We start from the raw sequence: 22,461 nt of genomic DNA on the forward strand, positions 1-22,461 counted from the left end.
TGGTGTCACAGCGCACCACGAATTCCTGAACTTGTCTGTCTGTCAAATGTACCCCAAGGTCGTCTCAGAAATACCTCATTTGGAAGCTGTCAATCGTTATTCAACGTGCGGGAATTGGCACCAGATATCCTGAATCATGTTTTGGAGCAATTCGCACGTTAGTGGCTCATTCAATCAGCAACAGCAATGAAAGAAATTGCACTCTCAGAGGAACCTTTCGACTTGCGCATTCAGAGCGTCGCTATTATGAAGGTCCGCACCGAGATCTAAGTCATGTTGGAACTGAAACGGAGAAATCGACAGAGAGGCTACAGAATGACATCGCATCCATTTGGTTTTCTTTAAATCACTGACGAGCAGGAAAATGTAAACGGGGAGGGCGAGTGGGGAAGTGAGGCAGTTGCAGCTCTGGTGAAATTCCTTCTTTGTGATTCACTCAGCAACCAGAGACGTGAAGGTGACTCAGGGGTGAAAGCTCTTCACATCGAGAACAAAAAGCACTCAAGGGCAGTTAGCACCTCTTCTGGAGTGGGGGTGGGGTGAGGTAATTACCTTTTGACTTCTGTTACTATGTTCAGAAACTGGCTTTTAGATTGAGGTGAACAGAAACTGCATTTATAAAAAGCACCACGGAATTTAGCAAAATTTATTGAGTCGCTTCTCCTCGATTCCCACACAGGTTTCCAATTCAGTTGGTATCCATGTGGCTCATGTCCAGGAGTGAACGTCTCAGTAGCAAATTGCACGGTTAAGGTAAAAGGCAAGGAAAGTGGCATCTCGAACTGGCTCCGAGGTCAGAGCATTCTCTCAAGGTGATCTGTCGTTCTCGGATTGTAATGCTACCTCCGGTTTTAGGGTGGAGAACATTCTTTGGGACTCCTATTCTGAAAAAAAAACACATACACAGTGACTGAAACGATGCTGCACGGTATGATGCGGAACACGGCCTGCTCAGGTTTGTGCATTTTCCCTGTAGTCCGGTGTGTTTCGTGTTCCGTGTAAACGTGAAAGTCGTCCTGTTTCGAGCAATGGGTGAAATCATTTAGCAAAGCAAGAATGGAAATTCCAGTAATGTCAAGCAGCTCATGGTTATTTGACCAAATCATAAGCGAACCCATATTCTCACGCACTCACAGATACATTTGTAGCTGAAAAGAGTCTGACAAGATAGACTGAGCTTACCATTGATTTTTGCCTGGATTGATGGGCTATCAATATCTGCTGCGAAATTGACATTGTTGCCGGGCACATCCCAGCAGCTGTGCGAGTCCGAGAGGAATCATGGAACCCTTTTCATGTGACTTTGCATCTGTTGTTATGCAGGAGCACAATTGGAAATATAAGAAAATGAGGCGGCGCCGCTGGCTGGTAGTGTGGCCGAGCGGTCTAAGGCGCTGGATCCAGGTTCCAGTCTCGAAAGGGGCGCGGGTTCGAATCCCACCACTGTCATTTCTGCTGATCAACTCCAATGCTGCAGCATTGTTAAAATGCTGTTTCGGTGTCCACTGTATATTGATGTTGAAAACAAAAGTAAAATGGGTTTGCTTCGCAGGGAATTAACTGTGGTGTGGGATACTGCCAAATATTCCAAAATGTCTCTACTGTCATGATCATGATCGTGTTCGACTCCCGCGCGGAAAATCGCAAACAGTTGTGCCGTCCCAGGCAAGTTGAGCCTTCACTGGAACCGAATGGAGACTGTTATTTCATCGCTGTTGTGAAACGAAGTCCTACGGTGACTCTACTCGTTGTTATTTGGGTTTCTAGCTAATGGGAAAATCGTCCCAATGAATTTCGATGTCCTACCTTATTGAATTTCTCACATTTCCTTCATTTCCGTCCTGGAAACATCAGAAGGGAAAGGTAATCTAATCGAGACTGTGATTGGTGAAATTCACTTTTTACGGCCAATTCTTATTATGTTCTTTCTTTCTCTCTTTTCAGCATTGTCTGGAAAGTGGTGGTGCAGTAAGGCTGCAGCATGTTTGAAAGAGTCGTTTGGAAATGCCCCGTTGTTAGTTGTGAGATTACTTTATGACTCATGCCCTCGGACTGTATCACATTTAGCATTCATGCATCTCTGTGTCTGAAAATGCGTGAGGTATGCCAGTTTTGTTTGTGTTCCGTGTTAAATGCTTTCTGTTTTGCGATTCGCTCAATACATTTCGATTTAACAGGGTTTCTGAGGTAACTTCCAGCAGCCAAAATCCTCAGCTGAGGATCTGGGAAAATTTCACAGAGTATGGTCAGTCGGAGCTAAAGTAAGGAAGTCCTTCGTTTCTACACTGTTTCACAATACTACCTTTCCCGTGAGCAGTCGAACAGACTAAATGATTGTGCCACAGACTGCGATGGCAAACTCCGCTGAAAAGTAATCCTTTAAAGCCGGTGGAAGCAACATGACGTTATTGGGGTACACCGTGGAAAAAAATACTTCGGTGCACCCCTCGTCCATGCTCACCACATAGCCAAAATTACACAAGTCCCGTTCCCCAGCATTTGGCCCCAATCCCTCTAAACGCATCCTATCCAGAAACTCACCCGATTACCTTTGCAATTTTCTGAGTGTAATAGCCTCCTCCACTTCCTCTGGTAGATCATTCCAAACACGCACAACCTTCTTTGTGGGAAATGTGCCTCAGGTCCTTTGTCACTTTCAGCCCACTCACCTTAAAGCTATGCTGTCGAGTTTTCAACTCACACCAACTTGGGTAAAACACGTAAATACTCAGTTTACCACCCTTCCATAAGGTCATGTCGCAGCTGTTACGCTGCAGGGAAAGTTTATTCCACCAGCCTATTCCATCTCGCCCCACGGTATAAACATCGACGACATCTTTGTCTATATCCTGTCATCAATTTAAAGTGTCTTTTTTACGTTTTCAAGATGTCGATTACGCTGGACAATAACGAGCTATCGGAAACAGAAAGGTGAAACATAGAACGGATTCAACTTTCAGTGCTGGACGCCACAGGGCCGCAGCACGGGCGGCTGTGGCTCGTTTCTGTAGTGTAGTGGTCATCACGTTCGCCTAACACGCGAAAGGTCCCCAGTTCGAAACTGGGCAGAAACTGTTTTGTTCTTCAACTGCAGCCTTTTACATGGACAAGAGCTGAGCTTTCTTGCATCTTTCCCATCTGCAAACCTGCCTTCGAATTTGCTTCAACAAATCTGTTCTCGTCGTGAAATGTAATGCAATTCCATTTAATTACAGTGCAAAGCGTTGTTAAGTTTTTCTCCAACCTGGTTCTGATCATATGCCATTCTGTTGGAGAGTGTAGTTACCGCCTTCTGATCCTTCCACGAAAAGCAGTACCGCATTTGCCTTCCTTGCGCAGGCGGCTCGCTTCAAAGACAGGAAAGAAGCAGATGCTCTGGTGTCACAGCGCACCACGAATTCCTGAACTTGTCTGTCTGTCAAATGTACCCCAAGGTCGTCTCAGAAATACCTCATTTGGAAGCTGTCAATCGTTATTCAACGTGCGGGAATTGGCACCAGATATCCTGAATCATGTTTTGGAGCAATTCGCACGTTAGTGGCTCATTCAATCAGCAACAGCAATGAAAGAAATTGCACTCTCAGAGGAACCTTTCGACTTGCGCATTCAGAGCGTCGCTATTATGAAGGTCCGCACCGAGATCTAAGTCATGTTGGAACTGAAACGGAGAAATCGACAGAGAGGCTACAGAATGACATCGCATCCATTTGGTTTTCTTTAAATCACTGACGAGCAGGAAAATGTAAACGGGGAGGGCGAGTGGGGAAGTGAGGCAGTTGCAGCTCTGGTGAAATTCCTTCTTTGTGATTCACTCAGCAACCAGAGACGTGAAGGTGACTCAGGGGTGAAAGCTCTTCACATCGAGAACAAAAAGCACTCAAGGGCAGTTAGCACCTCTTCTGGAGTGGGGGTGGGGTGAGGTAATTACCTTTTGACTTCTGTTACTATGTTCAGAAACTGGCTTTTAGATTGAGGTGAACAGAAACTGCATTTATAAAAAGCACCACGGAATTTAGCAAAATTTATTGAGTCGCTTCTCCTCGATTCCCACACAGGTTTCCAATTCAGTTGGTATCCATGTGGCTCATGTCCAGGAGTGAACGTCTCAGTAGCAAATTGCACGGTTAAGGTAAAAGGCAAGGAAAGTGGCATCTCGAACTGGCTCCGAGGTCAGAGCATTCTCTCAAGGTGATCTGTCGTTCTCGGATTGTAATGCTACCTCCGGTTTTAGGGTGGAGAACATTCTTTGGGACTCCTATTCTGAAAAAAAAACACATACACAGTGACTGAAACGATGCTGCACGGTATGATGCGGAACACGGCCTGCTCAGGTTTGTGCATTTTCCCTGTAGTCCGGTGTGTTTCGTGTTCCGTGTAAACGTGAAAGTCGTCCTGTTTCGAGCAATGGGTGAAATCATTTAGCAAAGCAAGAATGGAAATTCCAGTAATGTCAAGCAGCTCATGGTTATTTGACCAAATCATAAGCGAACCCATATTCTCACGCACTCACAGATACATTTGTAGCTGAAAAGAGTCTGACAAGATAGACTGAGCTTACCATTGATTTTTGCCTGGATTGATGGGCTATCAATATCTGCTGCGAAATTGACATTGTTGCCGGGCACATCCCAGCAGCTGTGCGAGTCCGAGAGGAATCATGGAACCCTTTTCATGTGACTTTGCATCTGTTGTTATGCAGGAGCACAATTGGAAATATAAGAAAATGAGGCGGCGCCGCTGGCTGGTAGTGTGGCCGAGCGGTCTAAGGCGCTGGATCCAGGTTCCAGTCTCGAAAGGGGCGCGGGTTCGAATCCCACCACTGTCATTTCTGCTGATCAACTCCAATGCTGCAGCATTGTTAAAATGCTGTTTCGGTGTCCACTGTATATTGATGTTGAAAACAAAAGTAAAATGGGTTTGCTTCGCAGGGAATTAACTGTGGTGTGGGATACTGCCAAATATTCCAAAATGTCTCTACTGTCATGATCATGATCGTGTTCGACTCCCGCGCGGAAAATCGCAAACAGTTGTGCCGTCCCAGGCAAGTTGAGCCTTCACTGGAACCGAATGGAGACTGTTATTTCATCGCTGTTGTGAAACGAAGTCCTACGGTGACTCTACTCGTTGTTATTTGGGTTTCTAGCTAATGGGAAAATCGTCCCAATGAATTTCGATGTCCTACCTTATTGAATTTCTCACATTTCCTTCATTTCCGTCCTGGAAACATCAGAAGGGAAAGGTAATCTAATCGAGACTGTGATTGGTGAAATTCACTTTTTACGGCCAATTCTTATTATGTTCTTTCTTTCTCTCTTTTCAGCATTGTCTGGAAAGTGGTGGTGCAGTAAGGCTGCAGCATGTTTGAAAGAGTCGTTTGGAAATGCCCCGTTGTTAGTTGTGAGATTACTTTATGACTCATGCCCTCGGACTGTATCACATTTAGCATTCATGCATCTCTGTGTCTGAAAATGCGTGAGGTATGCCAGTTTTGTTTGTGTTCCGTGTTAAATGCTTTCTGTTTTGCGATTCGCTCAATACATTTCGATTTAACAGGGTTTCTGAGGTAACTTCCAGCAGCCAAAATCCTCAGCTGAGGATCTGGGAAAATTTCACAGAGTATGGTCAGTCGGAGCTAAAGTAAGGAAGTCCTTCGTTTCTACACTGTTTCACAATACTACCTTTCCCGTGAGCAGTCGAACAGACTAAATGATTGTGCCACAGACTGCGATGGCAAACTCCGCTGAAAAGTAATCCTTTAAAGCCGGTGGAAGCAACATGACGTTATTGGGGTACACCGTGGAAAAAAATACTTCGGTGCACCCCTCGTCCATGCTCACCACATAGCCAAAATTACACAAGTCCCGTTCCCCAGCATTTGGCCCCAATCCCTCTAAACGCATCCTATCCAGAAACTCACCCGATTACCTTTGCAATTTTCTGAGTGTAATAGCCTCCTCCACTTCCTCTGGTAGATCATTCCAAACACGCACAACCTTCTTTGTGGGAAATGTGCCTCAGGTCCTTTGTCACTTTCAGCCCACTCACCTTAAAGCTATGCTGTCGAGTTTTCAACTCACACCAACTTGGGTAAAACACGTAAATACTCAGTTTACCACCCTTCCATAAGGTCATGTCGCAGCTGTTACGCTGCAGGGAAAGTTTATTCCACCAGCCTATTCCATCTCGCCCCACGGTATAAACATCGACGACATCTTTGTCTATATCCTGTCATCAATTTAAAGTGTCTTTTTTACGTTTTCAAGATGTCGATTACGCTGGACAATAACGAGCTATCGGAAACAGAAAGGTGAAACATAGAACGGATTCAACTTTCAGTGCTGGACGCCACAGGGCCGCAGCACGGGCGGCTGTGGCTCGTTTCTGTAGTGTAGTGGTCATCACGTTCGCCTAACACGCGAAAGGTCCCCAGTTCGAAACTGGGCAGAAACTGTTTTGTTCTTCAACTGCAGCCTTTTACATGGACAAGAGCTGAGCTTTCTTGCATCTTTCCCATCTGCAAACCTGCCTTCGAATTTGCTTCAACAAATCTGTTCTCGTCGTGAAATGTAATGCAATTCCATTTAATTACAGTGCAAAGCGTTGTTAAGTTTTTCTCCAACCTGGTTCTGATCATATGCCATTCTGTTGGAGAGTGTAGTTACCGCCTTCTGATCCTTCCACGAAAAGCAGTACCGCATTTGCCTTCCTTGCGCAGGCGGCTCGCTTCAAAGACAGGAAAGAAGCAGATGCTCTGGTGTCACAGCGCACCACGAATTCCTGAACTTGTCTGTCTGTCAAATGTACCCCAAGGTCGTCTCAGAAATACCTCATTTGGAAGCTGTCAATCGTTATTCAACGTGCGGGAATTGGCACCAGATATCCTGAATCATGTTTTGGAGCTCATTCAATCAGCAACAGCAATGAAAGAAATTGCACTCTCAGAGGAACCTTTCGACTTGCGCATTCAGAGCGTCGCTATTATGAAGGTCCGCACCGAGATCTAAGTCATGTTGGAACTGAAACGGAGAAATCGACAGAGAGGCTACAGAATGACATCGCATCCATTTGGTTTTCTTTAAATCACTGACGAGCAGGAAAATGTAAACGGGGAGGGCGAGTGGGGAAGTGAGGCAGTTGCAGCTCTGGTGAAATTCCTTCTTTGTGATTCACTCAGCAACCAGAGACGTGAAGGTGACTCAGGGGTGAAAGCTCTTCACATCGAGAACAAAAAGCACTCAAGGGCAGTTAGCACCTCTTCTGGAGTGGGGGTGGGGTGAGGTAATTACCTTTTGACTTCTGTTACTATGTTCAGAAACTGGCTTTTAGATTGAGGTGAACAGAAACTGCATTTATAAAAAGCACCACGGAATTTAGCAAAATTTATTGAGTCGCTTCTCCTCGATTCCCACACAGGTTTCCAATTCAGTTGGTATCCATGTGGCTCATGTCCAGGAGTGAACGTCTCAGTAGCAAATTGCACGGTTAAGGTAAAAGGCAAGGAAAGTGGCATCTCGAACTGGCTCCGAGGTCAGAGCATTCTCTCAAGGTGATCTGTCGTTCTCGGATTGTAATGCTACCTCCGGTTTTAGGGTGGAGAACATTCTTTGGGACTCCTATTCTGAAAAAAAAAACACATACACAGTGACTGAAACGATGCTGCACGGTATGATGCGGAACACGGCCTGCTCAGGTTTGTGCATTTTCCCTGTAGTCCGGTGTGTTTCGTGTTCCGTGTAAACGTGAAAGTCGTCCTGTTTCGAGCAATGGGTGAAATCATTTAGCAAAGCAAGAATGGAAATTCCAGTAATGTCAAGCAGCTCATGGTTATTTGACCAAATCATAAGCGAACCCATATTCTCACGCACTCACAGATACATTTGTAGCTGAAAAGAGTCTGACAAGATAGACTGAGCTTACCATTGATTTTTGCCTGGATTGATGGGCTATCAATATCTGCTGCGAAATTGACATTGTTGCCGGGCACATCCCAGCAGCTGTGCGAGTCCGAGAGGAATCATGGAACCCTTTTCATGTGACTTTGCATCTGTTGTTATGCAGGAGCACAATTGGAAATATAAGAAAATGAGGCGGCGCCGCCGGCTGGTAGTGTGGCCGAGCGGTCTAAGGCGCTGGATCCAGGTTCCAGTCTCGAAAGGGGCGCGGGTTCGAATCCCACCACTGTCATTTCTGCTGATCAACTCCAATGCTGCAGCATTGTTAAAATGCTGTTTCGGTGTCCACTGTATATTGATGTTGAAAACAAAAGTAAAATGGGTTTGCTTCGCAGGGAATTAACTGTGGTGTGGGATACTGCCAAATATTCCAAAATGTCTCTACTGTCATGATCATGATCGTGTTCGACTCCCGCGCGGAAAATCGCAAACAGTTGTGCCGTCCCAGGCAAGTTGAGCCTTCACTGGAACCGAATGGAGACTGTTATTTCATCGCTGTTGTGAAACGAAGTCCTACGGTGACTCTACTCGTTGTTATTTGGGTTTCTAGCTAATGGGAAAATCGTCCCAATGAATTTCGATGTCCTACCTTATTGAATTTCTCACATTTCCTTCATTTCCGTCCTGGAAACATCAGAAGGGAAAGGTAATCTAATCGATACTGTGATTGGTGAAATTCACTTTTTACGGCCAATTCTTATTATGTTCTTTCTTTCTCTCTTTTCAGCATTGTCTGGAAAGTGGTGGTGCAGTAAGGCTGCAGCATGTTTGAAAGAGTCGTTTGGAAATGCCCCGTTGTTAGTTGTGAGATTACTTTATGACTCATGCCCTCGGACTGTATCACATTTAGCATTCATGCATCTCTGTGTCTGAAAATGCGTGAGGTATGCCAGTTTTGTTTGTGTTCCGTGTTAAATGCTTTCTGTTTTGCGATTCGCTCAATACATTTCGATTTAACAGGGTTTCTGAGGTAACTTCCAGCAGCCAAAATCCTCAGCTGAGGATCTGGGAAAATTTCACAGAGTATGGTCAGTCGGAGCTAAAGTAAGGAAGTCCTTCGTTTCTACACTGTTTCACAATACTACCTTTCCCGTGAGCAGTCGAACAGACTAAATGATTGTGCCACAGACTGCGATGGCAAACTCCGCTGAAAAGTAATCCTTTAAAGCCGGTGGAAGCAACATGACGTTATTGGGGTACACCGTGGAAAAAAATACTTCGGTGCACCCCTCGTCCATGCTCACCACATAGCCAAAATTACACAAGTCCCGTTCCCCAGCATTTGGCCCCAATCCCTCTAAACGCATCCTATCCAGAAACTCACCCGATTACCTTTGCAATTTTCTGAGTGTAATAGCCTCCTCCACTTCCTCTGGTAGATCATTCCAAACACGCACAACCTTCTTTGTGGGAAATGTGCCTCAGGTCCTTTGTCACTTTCAGCCCACTCACCTTAAAGCTATGCTGTCGAGTTTTCAACTCACACCAACTTGGGTAAAACACGTAAATACTCAGTTTACCACCCTTCCATAAGGTCATGTCGCAGCTGTTACGCTGCAGGGAAAGTTTATTCCACCAGCCTATTCCATCTCGCCCCACGGTATAAACATCGACGACATCTTTGTCTATATCCTGTCATCAATTTAAAGTGTCTTTTTTACGTTTTCAAGATGTCGATTACGCTGGACAATAACGAGCTATCGGAAACAGAAAGGTGAAACATAGAACGGATTCAACTTTCAGTGCTGGACGCCACAGGGCCGCAGCACGGGCGGCTGTGGCTCGTTTCTGTAGTGTAGTGGTCATCACGTTCGCCTAACACGCGAAAGGTCCCCAGTTCGAAACTGGGCAGAAACTGTTTTGTTCTTCAACTGCAGCCTTTTACATGGACAAGAGCTGAGCTTTCTTGCATCTTTCCCATCTGCAAACCTGCCTTCGAATTTGCTTCAACAAATCTGTTCTCGTCGTGAAATGTAATGCAATTCCATTTAATTACAGTGCAAAGCGTTGTTAAGTTTTTCTCCAACCTGGTTCTGATCATATGCCATTCTGTTGGAGAGTGTAGTTACCGCCTTCTGATCCTTCCACGAAAAGCAGTACCGCATTTGCCTTCCTTGCGCAGGCGGCTCGCTTCAAAGACAGGAAAGAAGCAGATGCTCTGGTGTCACAGCGCACCACGAATTCCTGAACTTGTCTATCTGTCAAATGTACCCCAAGGTCGTCTCTGAAATACCTCATTTGGAAGCTGTCAATCGTTATTCAACGTGCGGGAATTGGCACCAGATATCCTGAATCATGTTTTGGAGCAATTCGCACGTTAGTGGCTCATTCAATCAGCAACAGCAATGAAAGAAATTGCACTCTCAGAGGAACCTTTCGACTTGCGCATTCAGAGCGTCGCTATTATGAAGGTCCGCACCGAGATCTAAGTCATGTTGGAACTGAAACGGAGAAATCGACAGAGAGGCTACAGAATGACATCGCATCCATTTGGTTTTCTTTAAATCACTGACGAGCAGGAAAATGTAAACGGGGAGGGCGAGTGGGGAAGTGAGGCAGTTGCAGCTCTGGTGAAATTCCTTCTTTGTGATTCACTCAGCAACCAGAGACGTGAAGGTGACTCAGGGGTGAAAGCTCTTCACATCGAGAACAAAAAGCACTCAAGGGCAGTTAGCACCTCTTCTGGAGTGGGGGTGGGGTGAGGTAATTACCTTTTGACTTCTGTTACTATGTTCAGAAACTGGCTTTTAGATTGAGGTGAACAGAAACTGCATTTATAAAAAGCACCACGGAATTTAGCAAAATTTATTGAGTCGCTTCTCCTCGATTCCCACACAGGTTTCCAATTCAGTTGGTATCCATGTGGCTCATGTCCAGGAGTGAACGTCTCAGTAGCAAATTGCACGGTTAAGGTAAAAGGCAAGGAAAGTGGCATCTCGAACTGGCTCCGAGGTCAGAGCATTCTCTCAAGGTGATCTGTCGTTCTCGGATTGTAATGCTACCTCCGGTTTTAGGGTGGAGAACATTCTTTGGGACTCCTATTCTGAAAAAAAAACACATACACAGTGACTGAAACGATGCTGCACGGTATGATGCGGAACACGGCCTGCTCAGGTTTGTGCATTTTCCCTGTAGTCCGGTGTGTTTCGTGTTCCGTGTAAACGTGAAAGTCGTCCTGTTTCGAGCAATGGGTGAAATCATTTAGCAAAGCAAGAATGGAAATTCCAGTAATGTCAAGCAGCTCATGGTTATTTGACCAAATCATAAGCGAACCCATATTCTCACGCACTCACAGATACATTTGTAGCTGAAAAGAGTCTGACAAGATAGACTGAGCTTACCATTGATTTTTGCCTGGATTGATGGGCTATCAATATCTGCTGCGAAATTGACATTGTTGCCGGGCACATCCCAGCAGCTGTGCGAGTCCGAGAGGAATCATGGAACCCTTTTCATGTGACTTTGCATCTGTTGTTATGCAGGAGCACAATTGGAAATATAAGAAAATGAGGCGGCGCCGCCGGCTGGTAGTGTGGCCGAGCGGTCTAAGGCGCTGGATCCAGGTTCCAGTCTCGAAAGGGGCGCGGGTTCGAATCCCACCACTGTCATTTCTGCTGATCAACTCCAATGCTGCAGCATTGTTAAAATGCTGTTTCGGTGTCCACTGTATATTGATGTTGAAAACAAAAGTAAAATGGGTTTGCTTCGCAGGGAATTAACTGTGGTGTGGGATACTGCCAAATATTCCAAAATGTCTCTACTGTCATGATCATGATCGTGTTCGACTCCCGCGCGGAAAATCGCAAACAGTTGTGCCGTCCCAGGCAAGTTGAGCCTTCACTGAAACCGAATGGAGACTGTTATTTCATCGCTGTTGTGAAACGAAGTCCTACGGTGACTCTACTCGTTGTTATTTGGGTTTCTAGCTAATGGGAAAATCGTCCCAATGAATTTCGATGTCCTACCTTATTGAATTTCTCACATTTCCTTCATTTCCGTCCTGGAAACATCAGAAGGGAAAGGTAATCTAATCGATACTGTGATTGGTGAAATTCACTTTTTACGGCCAATTCTTATTATGTTCTTTCTTTCTCTCTTTTCAGCATTGTCTGGAAAGTGGTGGTGCAGTAAGGCTGCAGCATGTTTGAAAGAGTCGTTTGGAAATGCCCCGTTGTTAGTTGTGAGATTACTTTATGACTCATGCCCTCGGACTGTATCACATTTAGCATTCATGCATCTCTGTGTCTGAAAATGCGTGAGGTATGCCAGTTTTGTTTGTGTTCCGTGTTAAATGCTTTCTGTTTTGCGATTCGCTCAATACATTTCGATTTAACAGGGTTTCTGAGGTAACTTCCAGCAGCCAAAATCCTCAGCTGAGGATCTGGGAAAATTTCACAGAGTATGGTCAGTCGGAGCTAAAGTAAGGAAGTCCTTCGTTTCTACACTGTTTCACAATACTACCTTTCCCGTGAGCAGTCGAACAGACTAAATGATTGTGCCACAGACTGCGATGGCAAACTCCGCTGAAAAGTAATCCTTTAAAGCCGGTGGAAGCAACATGACGTTATTGGGGTACACCGTGGAAAAAAATACTTCGGTGCACCCCTCGTCCATGCTCACCACATAGCCAAAATTACACAAGTCCCGTTCCCCAGCATTTGGCCCCAATCCCTCTAAACGCATCCTATCCAGAAACTCACCCGATTACCTTTGCAATTTTCTGAGTGTAATAGCCTCCTCCACTTCCTCTGGTAGATCATTCCAAACACGCACAACCTTCTTTGTGGGAAATGTGCCTCAGGTCCTTTGTCACTTTCAGCCCACTCACCTTAAAGCTATGCTGTCGAGTTTTCAACTCACACCAACTTGGGTAAAACACGTAAATACTCAGTTTACCACCCTTCCATAAGGTCATGTCGCAGCTGTTACGCTGCAGGGAAAGTTTATTCCACCAGCCTATTCCATCTCGCCCCACGGTATAAACATCGACGACATCTTTGTCTATATCCTGTCATCAATTTAAAGTGTCTTTTTTACGTTTTCAAGATGTCGATTACGCTGGACAATAACGAGCTATCGGAAACAGAAAGGTGAAACATAGAACGGATTCAACTTTCAGTGCTGGACGCCACAGGGCCGCAGCACGGGCGGCTGTGGCTCGTTTCTGTAGTGTAGTGGTCATCACGTTCGCCTAACACGCGAAAGGTCCCCAGTTCGAAACTGGGCAGAAACTGTTTTGTTCTTCAACTGCAGCCTTTTACATGGACAAGAGCTGAGCTTTCTTGCATCTTTCCCATCTGCAAACCTGCCTTCGAATTTGCTTCAACAAATCTGTTCTCGTCGTGAAATGTAATGCAATTCCATTTAATTACAGTGCAAAGCGTTGTTAAGTTTTTCTCCAACCTGGTTCTGATCATATGCCATTCTGTTGGAGAGTGTAGTTACCGCCTTCTGATCCTTCCACGAAAAGCAGTACCGCATTTGCCTTCCTTGCGCAGGCGGCTCGCTTCAAAGACAGGAAAGAAGCAGATGCTCTGGTGTCACAGCGCACCACGAATTCCTGAACTTGTCTGTCTGTCAAATGTACCCCAAGGTCGTCTCAGAAATACCTCATTTGGAAGCTGTCAATCGTTATTCAACGTGCGGGAATTGGCACCAGATATCCTGAATCATGTTTTGGAGCAATTCGCACGTTAGTGGCTCATTCAATCAGCAACAGCAATGAAAGAAATTGCACTCTCAGAGGAACCTTTCGACTTGCGCATTCAGAGCGTCGCTATTATGAAGGTCCGCACCGAGATCTAAGTCATGTTGGAACTGAAACGGAGAAATCGACAGAGAGGCTACAGAATGACATCGCATCCATTTGGTTTTCTTTAAATCACTGACGAGCAGGAAAATGTAAACGGGGAGGGCGAGTGGGGAAGTGAGGCAGTTGCAGCTCTGGTGAAATTCCTTCTTTGTGATTCACTCAGCAACCAGAGACGTGAAGGTGACTCAGGGGTGAAAGCTCTTCACATCGAGAACAAAAAGCACTCAAGGGCAGTTAGCACCTCTTCTGGAGTGGGGGTGGGGTGAGGTAATTACCTTTTGACTTCTGTTACTATGTTCAGAAACTGGCTTTTAGATTGAGGTGAACAGAAACTGCATTTATAAAAAGCACCACGGAATTTAGCAAAATTTATTGAGTCGCTTCTCCTCGATTCCCACACAGGTTTCCAATTCAGTTGGTATCCATGTGGCTCATGTCCAGGAGTGAACGTCTCAGTAGCAAATTGCACGGTTAAGGTAAAAGGCAAGGAAAGTGGCATCTCGAACTAGCTCCGAGGTCAGAGCATTCTCTCAATGTGATCTGTCGTTCTCGGATTGTAATGCTACCTCCGGTTTTAGGGTGGAGAACATTCTTTGGGACTCCTATTCTGAAAAAAAAAACACATACACAGTGACTGAAACGATGCTGCACGGTATGATGCGGAACACGGCCTGCTCAGGTTTGTGCATTTTCCCTGTAGTCCGGTGTGTTTCGTGTTCCGTGTAAACGTGAAAGTCGTCCTGTTTCGAGCAATGGGTGAAATCATTTAGCAAAGCAAGAATGGAAATTCCAGTAATGTCAAGCAGCTCATGGTTATTTGACCAAATCATAAGCGAACCCATATTCTCACGCACTCACAGATACATTTGTAGCTGAAAAGAGTCTGACAAGATAGACTGAGCTTACCATTGATTTTTGCCTGGATTGATGGGCTATCAATATCTGCTGCGAAATTGACATTGTTGCCGGGCACATCCCAGCAGCTGTGCGAGTCCGAGAGGAATCATGGAACCCTTTTCATGTGACTTTGCATCTGTTGTTATGCAGGAGCACAATTGGAAATATAAGAAAATGAGGCGGCGCCGCCGGCTGGTAGTGTGGCCGAGCGGTCTAAGGCGCTGGATCCAGGTTCCAGTCTCGAAAGGGGCGCGGGTTCGAATCCCACCACTGTCATTTCTGCTGATCAACTCCAATGCTGCAGCATTGTTAAAATGCTGTTTCGGTGTCCACTGTATATTGATGTTGAAAACAAAAGTAAAATGGGTTTGCTTCGCAGGGAATTAACTGTGGTGTGGGATACTGCCAAATATTCCAAAATGTCTCTACTGTCATGATCATGATCGTGTTCGACTCCCGCGCGGAAAATCGCAAACAGTTGTGCCGTCCCAGGCAAGTTGAGCCTTCACTGGAACCGAATGGAGACTGTTATTTCATCGCTGTTGTGAAACGAAGTCCTACGGTGACTCTACTCGTTGTTATTTGGGTTTCTAGCTAATGGGAAAATCGTCCCAATGAATTTCGATGTCCTACCTTATTGAATTTCTCACATTTCCTTCATTTCCGTCCTGGAAACATCAGAAGGGAAAGGTAATCTAATCGAGACTGTGATTGGTGAAATTCACTTTTTACGGCCAATTCTTATTATGTTCTTTCTTTCTCTCTTTTCAGCATTGTCTGGAAAGTGGTGGTGCAGTAAGGCTGCAGCATGTTTGAAAGAGTCGTTTGGAAATGCCCCGTTGTTAGTTGTGAGATTACTTTATGACTCATGCCCTCGGACTGTATCACATTTAGCATTCATGCATCTCTGTGTCTGAAAATGCGTGAGGTATGCCAGTTTTGTTTGTGTTCCGTGTTAAATGCTTTCTGTTTTGCGATTCGCTCAATACATTTCGATTTAACAGGGTTTCTGAGGTAACTTCCAGCAGCCAAAATCCTCAGCTGAGGATCTGGGAAAATTTCACAGAGTATGGTCAGTCGGAGCTAAAGTAAGGAAGTCCTTCGTTTCTACACTGTTTCACAATACTACCTTTCCCGTGAGCAGTCGAACAGACTAAATGATTGTGCCACAGACTGCGATGGCAAACTCCGCTGAAAAGTAATCCTTTAAAGCCGGTGGAAGCAACATGACGTTATTGGGGTACACCGTGGAAAAAAATACTTCGGTGCACCCCTCGTCCATGCTCACCACATAGCCAAAATTACACAAGTCCCGTTCCCCAGCATTTGGCCCCAATCCCTCTAAACGCATCCTATCCAGAAACTCACCCGATTACCTTTGCAATTTTCTGAGTGTAATAGCCTCCTCCACTTCCTCTGGTAGATCATTCCAAACACGCACAACCTTCTTTGTGGGAAATGTGCCTCAGGTCCTTTGTCACTTTCAGCCCACTCACCTTAAAGCTATGCTGTCGAGTTTTCAACTCACACCAACTTGGGTAAAACACGTAAATACTCAGTTTACCACCCTTCCATAAGGTCATGTCGCAGCTGTTACGCTGCAGGGAAAGTTTATTCCACCAGCCTATTCCATCTCGCCCCACGGTATAAACATCGACGACATCTTTGTCTATATCCTGTCATCAATTTAAAGTGTCTTTTTTACGTTTTCAAGATGTCGATTACGCTGGACAATAACGAGCTATCGGAAACAGAAAGGTGAAACATAGAACGGATTCAACTTTCAGTGCTGGACGCCACAGGGCCGCAGCACGGGCGGCTGTGGCTCGTTTCTGTAGTGTAGTGGTCATCACGTTCGCCTAACACGCGAAAGGTCCCCAGTTCGAAACTGGGCAGAAACTGTTTTGTTCTTCAACTGCAGCCTTTTACATGGACAAGAGCTGAGCTTTCTTGCATCTTTCCCATCTGCAAACCTGCCTTCGAATTTGCTTCAACAAATCTGTTCTCGTCGTGAAATGTAATGCAATTCCATTTAATTACAGTGCAAAGCGTTGTTAAGTTTTTCTCCAACCTGGTTCTGATCATATGCCATTCTGTTGGAGAGTGTAGTTACCGCCTTCTGATCCTTCCACGAAAAGCAGTACCGCATTTGCCTTCCTTGCGCAGGCGGCTCGCTTCAAAGACAGGAAAGAAGCAGATGCTCTGGTGTCACAGCGCACCACGAATTCCTGAACTTGTCTGTCTGTCAAATGTACCCCAAGGTCGTCTCAGAAATACCTCATTTGGAAGCTGTCAATCGTTATTCAACGTGCGGGAATTGGCACCAGATATCCTGAATCATGTTTTGGAGCAATTCGCACGTTAGTGGCTCATTCAATCAGCAACAGCAATGAAAGAAATTGCACTCTCAGAGGAACCTTTCGACTTGCGCATTCAGAGCGTCGCTATTATGAAGGTCCGCACCGAGATCTAAGTCATGTTGGAACTGAAACGGAGAAATCGACAGAGAGGCTACAGAATGACATCGCATCCATTTGGTTTTCTTTAAATCACTGACGAGCAGGAAAATGTAAACGGGGAGGGCGAGTGGGGAAGTGAGGCAGTTGCAGCTCTGGTGAAATTCCTTCTTTGTGATTCACTCAGCAACCAGAGACGTGAAGGTGACTCAGGGGTGAAAGCTCTTCACATCGAGAACAAAAAGCACTCAAGGGCAGTTAGCACCTCTTCTGGAGTGGGGGTGGGGTGAGGTAATTACCTTTTGACTTCTGTTACTATGTTCAGAAACTGGCTTTTAGATTGAGGTGAACAGAAACTGCATTTATAAAAAGCACCACGGAATTTAGCAAAATTTATTGAGTCGCTTCTCCTCGATTCCCACACAGGTTTCCAATTCAGTTGGTATCCATGTGGCTCATGTCCAGGAGTGAACGTCTCAGTAGCAAATTGCACGGTTAAGGTAAAAGGCAAGGAAAGTGGCATCTCGAACTGGCTCCGAGGTCAGAGCATTCTCTCAAGGTGATCTGTCGTTCTCGGATTGTAATGCTACCTCCGGTTTTAGGGTGGAGAACATTCTTTGGGACTCCTATTCTGAAAAAAAAACACATACACAGTGACTGAAACGATGCTGCACGGTATGATGCGGAACACGGCCTGCTCAGGTTTGTGCATTTTCCCTGTAGTCCGGTGTGTTTCGTGTTCCGTGTAAACGTGAAAGTCGTCCTGTTTCGAGCAATGGGTGAAATCATTTAGCAAAGCAAGAATGGAAATTCCAGTAATGTCAAGCAGCTCATGGTTATTTGACCAAATCATAAGCGAACCCATATTCTCACGCACTCACAGATACATTTGTAGCTGAAAAGAGTCTGACAAGATAGACTGAGCTTACCATTGATTTTTGCCTGGATTGATGGGCTATCAATATCTGCTGCGAAATTGACATTGTTGCCGGGCACATCCCAGCAGCTGTGCGAGTCCGAGAGGAATCATGGAACCCTTTTCATGTGACTTTGCATCTGTTGTTATGCAGGAGCACAATTGGAAATATAAGAAAATGAGGCAGCGCCGCCGGCTGGTAGTGTGGCCGAGCGGTCTAAGGCGCTGGATCCAGGTTCCAGTCTCGAAAGGGGCGCGGGTTCGAATCCCACCACTGTCATTTCTGCTGATCAACTCCAATGCTGCAGCATTGTTAAAATGCTGTTTCGGTGTCCACTGTATATTGATGTTGAAAACAAAAGTAAAATGGGTTTGCTTCGCAGGGAATTAACTGTGGTGTGGGATACTGCCAAATATTCCAAAATGTCTCTACTGTCATGATCATGATCGTGTTCGACTCCCGCGCGGAAAATCGCAAACAGTTGTGCCGTCCCAGGCAAGTTGAGCCTTCACTGGAACCGAATGGAGACTGTTATTTCATCGCTGTTGTGAAACGAAGTCCTACGGTGACTCTACTCGTTGTTATTTGGGTTTCTAGCTAATGGGAAAATCGTCCCAATGAATTTCGATGTCCTACCTTATTGAATTTCTCACATTTCCTTCATTTCCGTCCTGGAAACATCAGAAGGGAAAGGTAATCTAATCGATACTGTGATTGGTGAAATTCACTTTTTACGGCCAATTCTTATTATGTTCTTTCTTTCTCTCTTTTCAGCATTGTCTGGAAAGTGGTGGTGCAGTAAGGCTGCAGCATGTTTGAAAGAGTCGTTTGGAAATGCCCCGTTGTTAGTTGTGAGATTACTTTATGACTCATGCCCTCGGACTGTATCACATTTAGCATTCATGCATCTCTGTGTCTGAAAATGCGTGAGGTATGCCAGTTTTGTTTGTGTTCCGTGTTAAATGCTTTCTGTTTTGCGATTCGCTCAATACATTTCGATTTAACAGGGTTTCTGAGGTAACTTCCAGCAGCCAAAATCCTCAGCTGAGGATCTGGGAAAATTTCACAGAGTATGGTCAGTCGGAGCTAAAGTAAGGAAGTCCTTCGTTTCTACACTGTTTCACAATACTACCTTTCCCGTGAGCAGTCGAACAGACTAAATGATTGTGCCACAGACTGCGATGGCAAACTCCGCTGAAAAGTAATCCTTTAAAGCCGGTGGAAGCAACATGACGTTATTGGGGTACACCGTGGAAAAAAATACTTCGGTGCACCCCTCGTCCATGCTCACCACATAGCCAAAATTACACAAGTCCCGTTCCCCAGCATTTGGCCCCAATCCCTCTAAACGCATCCTATCCAGAAACTCACCCGATTACCTTTGCAATTTTCTGAGTGTAATAGCCTCCTCCACTTCCTCTGGTAGATCATTCCAAACACGCACAACCTTCTTTGTGGGAAATGTGCCTCAGGTCCTTTGTCACTTTCAGCCCACTCACCTTAAAGCTATGCTGTCGAGTTTTCAACTCACACCAACTTGGGTAAAACACGTAAATACTCAGTTTACCACCCTTCCATAAGGTCATGTCGCAGCTGTTACGCTGCAGGGAAAGTTTATTCCACCAGCCTATTCCATCTCGCCCCACGGTATAAACATCGACGACATCTTTGTCTATATCCTGTCATCAATTTAAAGTGTCTTTTTTACGTTTTCAAGATGTCGATTACGCTGGACAATAACGAGCTATCGGAAACAGAAAGGTGAAACATAGAACGGATTCAACTTTCAGTGCTGGACGCCACAGGGCCGCAGCACGGGCGGCTGTGGCTCGTTTCTGTAGTGTAGTGGTCATCACGTTCGCCTAACACGCGAAAGGTCCCCAGTTCGAAACTGGGCAGAAACTGTTTTGTTCTTCAACTGCAGCCTTTTACATGGACAAGAGCTGAGCTTTCTTGCATCTTTCCCATCTGCAAACCTGCCTTCGAATTTGCTTCAACAAATCTGTTCTCGTCGTGAAATGTAATGCAATTCCATTTAATTACAACAATTATGCTCTTCGTCCCCGCCTTTGACCAGGAGCACTCCCAGCTTTGGCATTTCTTTCGCCTCTGTGCCGTCATAGAAGAAACAGGTGTTCATCTTCAAGCCAATTAATTAATTTTGATACCATGGTTGTGAGATCGATTGTCATGTAGCAGTTTTTAACACATTGACCAGAGATTATTAGAACATCAGGCTCTGGAAAAGGACACAAGGCAGCTCTGAGGAAAAGAAAATTTATTCGAAAGTACCGCATGGGCGGCAATGTGGCACAGTGGTTAGCACTGCTGCCTCGCAGCGCCAAACTCTCTGTGTGGAGTTTGCATATTCTCCCCGTGTCTGCGTGGGTTTCCTCCAACAATCCAAAAATGTGTAGGTCAGGCCAGGTGAATTGGCCACGCTAAATTGTCCATAGTGTTAGGTGAAGGAGTAAATGTAGGAGAATGGGTCTGGGTGGGTTACGCTTAGGCGGGTCTGTGTGGACTTGTTGGGCCGAAGGGCCTGTATCCACACTAAGGGAATCTAATCTACCGCTGTCTGTGGGCGTCACTTATTTCATTTGGTAATTTAGCTCTGTTTTGTCTATTGTGTGCAGTTCTGCAATTCGCATTATATCACGGATATGATAGCACTGGAAATGATGCAGGAGAGATTTACCAGGATATTGTCTGGGTAGAAGAGTTTCAGTTATGAAGAGAAATTGGACAGACTGGAGCCGTTTTGCTTAGAGTCGAAGAAATTGAGAGGAAACATGATTGAAATGTATAAAATAATCAGGTATATGGATGGCGTACACTGAAATCAATGTTTCTCTTTGATGGTGAGATCGATCACGGGGGAGGGGCAGAGTGGCATCGATTTAAGTATAGAAGAGGAAAGATTTGAGTGAATGTGCAGACAAATGTTTTGAAACAGCGGTAGGTTGAAATCTGGAACTCAGTGCATGCAAAGGTTGCAGAGGCAGAAATCCTTAGAACTTTCAGAAGTTTTCAGATGTGAATTTGTGATGCCAAGACATACAAGGCTATACGTCAAGTAATTTTAAAAAGTGTTCGGATAGTTGAGCGAATGTTAATTTCCAGTATTAACAAATAGGATTCTTTTTGCATAGAATTCCTGGGTAGTACCACCGCCTGTCACTGCGTGAGGTCGGGTTCAATTCGCTTCCAGGACAGACGCTTGCATATTGAAAGGGCTCAGTGGTTAGAACTGCGCCTTTCAGCGCCAGAAACCCGCCTTCGATTCATATCTTCTTTGACTGACTGTGTGGAATTTGCACACTCCTCTCTCTCTCTCCCGTGTGAGTTTCCTCTGACTGCTCCGATTCCTTCCCACAGTGCAAAGGTGTGCAATTCAGGTAAATGGCAAACAAAATCTGAATGGACTGTAAGTGCTGTAAATAAGAGACAAAATTCAGAATTGCAGCTCGGGGAAAACAGAATGACCATTTCGGGTCAACAGACCCTTCCTCGGAACTGATTTTAATTCGCAATGTTAACCCTGATTTCTCTAGACTGATGCTGCCTGATTTCGCTGAGCTTTTGGAGTAATTTCTAATTTTGTAGGTGGATCACAAGTGCGGGTTTAGAAAGATAGAGTAGGGGAGTGTGAATCTCTTCCACGGCACTGTGCAGATTCAACTGGCCAAATGGTTTCTGTCCACACTGTGTCGAATTCCATTAACTCTGAATCTATAAGTTTTTGTCCTTCTTTTAGTCTTTGGTTTTCACATCTCTCCTGTCATGCGACTTACAGACCAGGACAATCGACGTTTCGGGCATAAGCCACCACCAAACCGTTACCAGCTGACGCTTGGAAGATGGACGCCTCATGTTCTGCCTTGGGACCCTGCAACCACACGGGATAAATGTGGATTTCAGCGGCTTCCTCATTTCCCCTCCAACCACATTATCACAGCCTGAAACATCCAACTCAGCCCCACCCTCCGGACCTATTCATCTCTCCCCCTCTGACTTATCACCTTTTCCCCGCCTACATCCACCATTTGCTTTCCCAGCTACCTTGCACCCAACCCCAACCCCCTTCCAATTATCTCTCAGCCCCCACCCACAAGCCTCATTCCTGATGAAAGATTTATGCCAGAAACGTCGATTCTCTCGCTTCTTAGATGCTGCCAGACTTGCTGTACTTTTCCAGCATGACACTATCGCCATGGCGAAGATGGACGAGCTCAGTTCAGGCTCTTTATCTGGGAGCGGAGGCTGAGTGAGGAAGTGATTAAGGTGCACATTAAGGGGATCGGAATATGTGATAGGAACAAACTTGTTATGGGAAGAGTTAACAACCAGGGATCTCCGATAAACGCAAGGGAGAGGATGTTCAGAGGAGACCTGGAGGTTCAGAGGAAGAACCTTTTCACTCTGAG

General features: G+C 45.4%; 6 non-coding genes across 6 annotated transcripts; all 6 read left to right on the forward strand.

The window, feature by feature from the left end:
* The first annotated feature begins 3,001 nt into the window (after positions 1–3,001).
* On the forward strand, positions 3,002–3,074 carry trnav-aac (transfer RNA valine (anticodon AAC)). The gene has a single exon. It is a non-coding gene; the product is annotated as a tRNA-Val (tRNA).
* A 3,303-nt stretch (positions 3,075–6,377) lies between these two features.
* trnav-aac (transfer RNA valine (anticodon AAC)) lies at positions 6,378–6,450 on the forward strand. The gene has a single exon. It is a non-coding gene; the product is annotated as a tRNA-Val (tRNA).
* A 3,286-nt stretch (positions 6,451–9,736) lies between these two features.
* trnav-aac (transfer RNA valine (anticodon AAC)) lies at positions 9,737–9,809 on the forward strand. The gene has a single exon. It is a non-coding gene; the product is annotated as a tRNA-Val (tRNA).
* Positions 9,810–13,112: 3,303 nt separating this feature from the next.
* trnav-aac (transfer RNA valine (anticodon AAC)) lies at positions 13,113–13,185 on the forward strand. Its single transcript has one exon. It is a non-coding gene; the product is annotated as a tRNA-Val (tRNA).
* A 3,304-nt stretch (positions 13,186–16,489) lies between these two features.
* trnav-aac (transfer RNA valine (anticodon AAC)) lies at positions 16,490–16,562 on the forward strand. The gene has a single exon. It is a non-coding gene; the product is annotated as a tRNA-Val (tRNA).
* Positions 16,563–19,865: 3,303 nt separating this feature from the next.
* On the forward strand, positions 19,866–19,938 carry trnav-aac (transfer RNA valine (anticodon AAC)). The gene has a single exon. It is a non-coding gene; the product is annotated as a tRNA-Val (tRNA).
* Positions 19,939–22,461: the final 2,523 nt, after the last annotated feature.

The sequence above is a fragment of the Chiloscyllium plagiosum genome, unplaced genomic scaffold (assembly GCF_037043375.1).
Source record: "Chiloscyllium plagiosum isolate Xiang-an unplaced genomic scaffold, Cpla_swu_hap1 HiC_scaffold_48, whole genome shotgun sequence".
NCBI lineage: Eukaryota > Metazoa > Chordata > Chondrichthyes > Orectolobiformes > Hemiscylliidae > Chiloscyllium > Chiloscyllium plagiosum.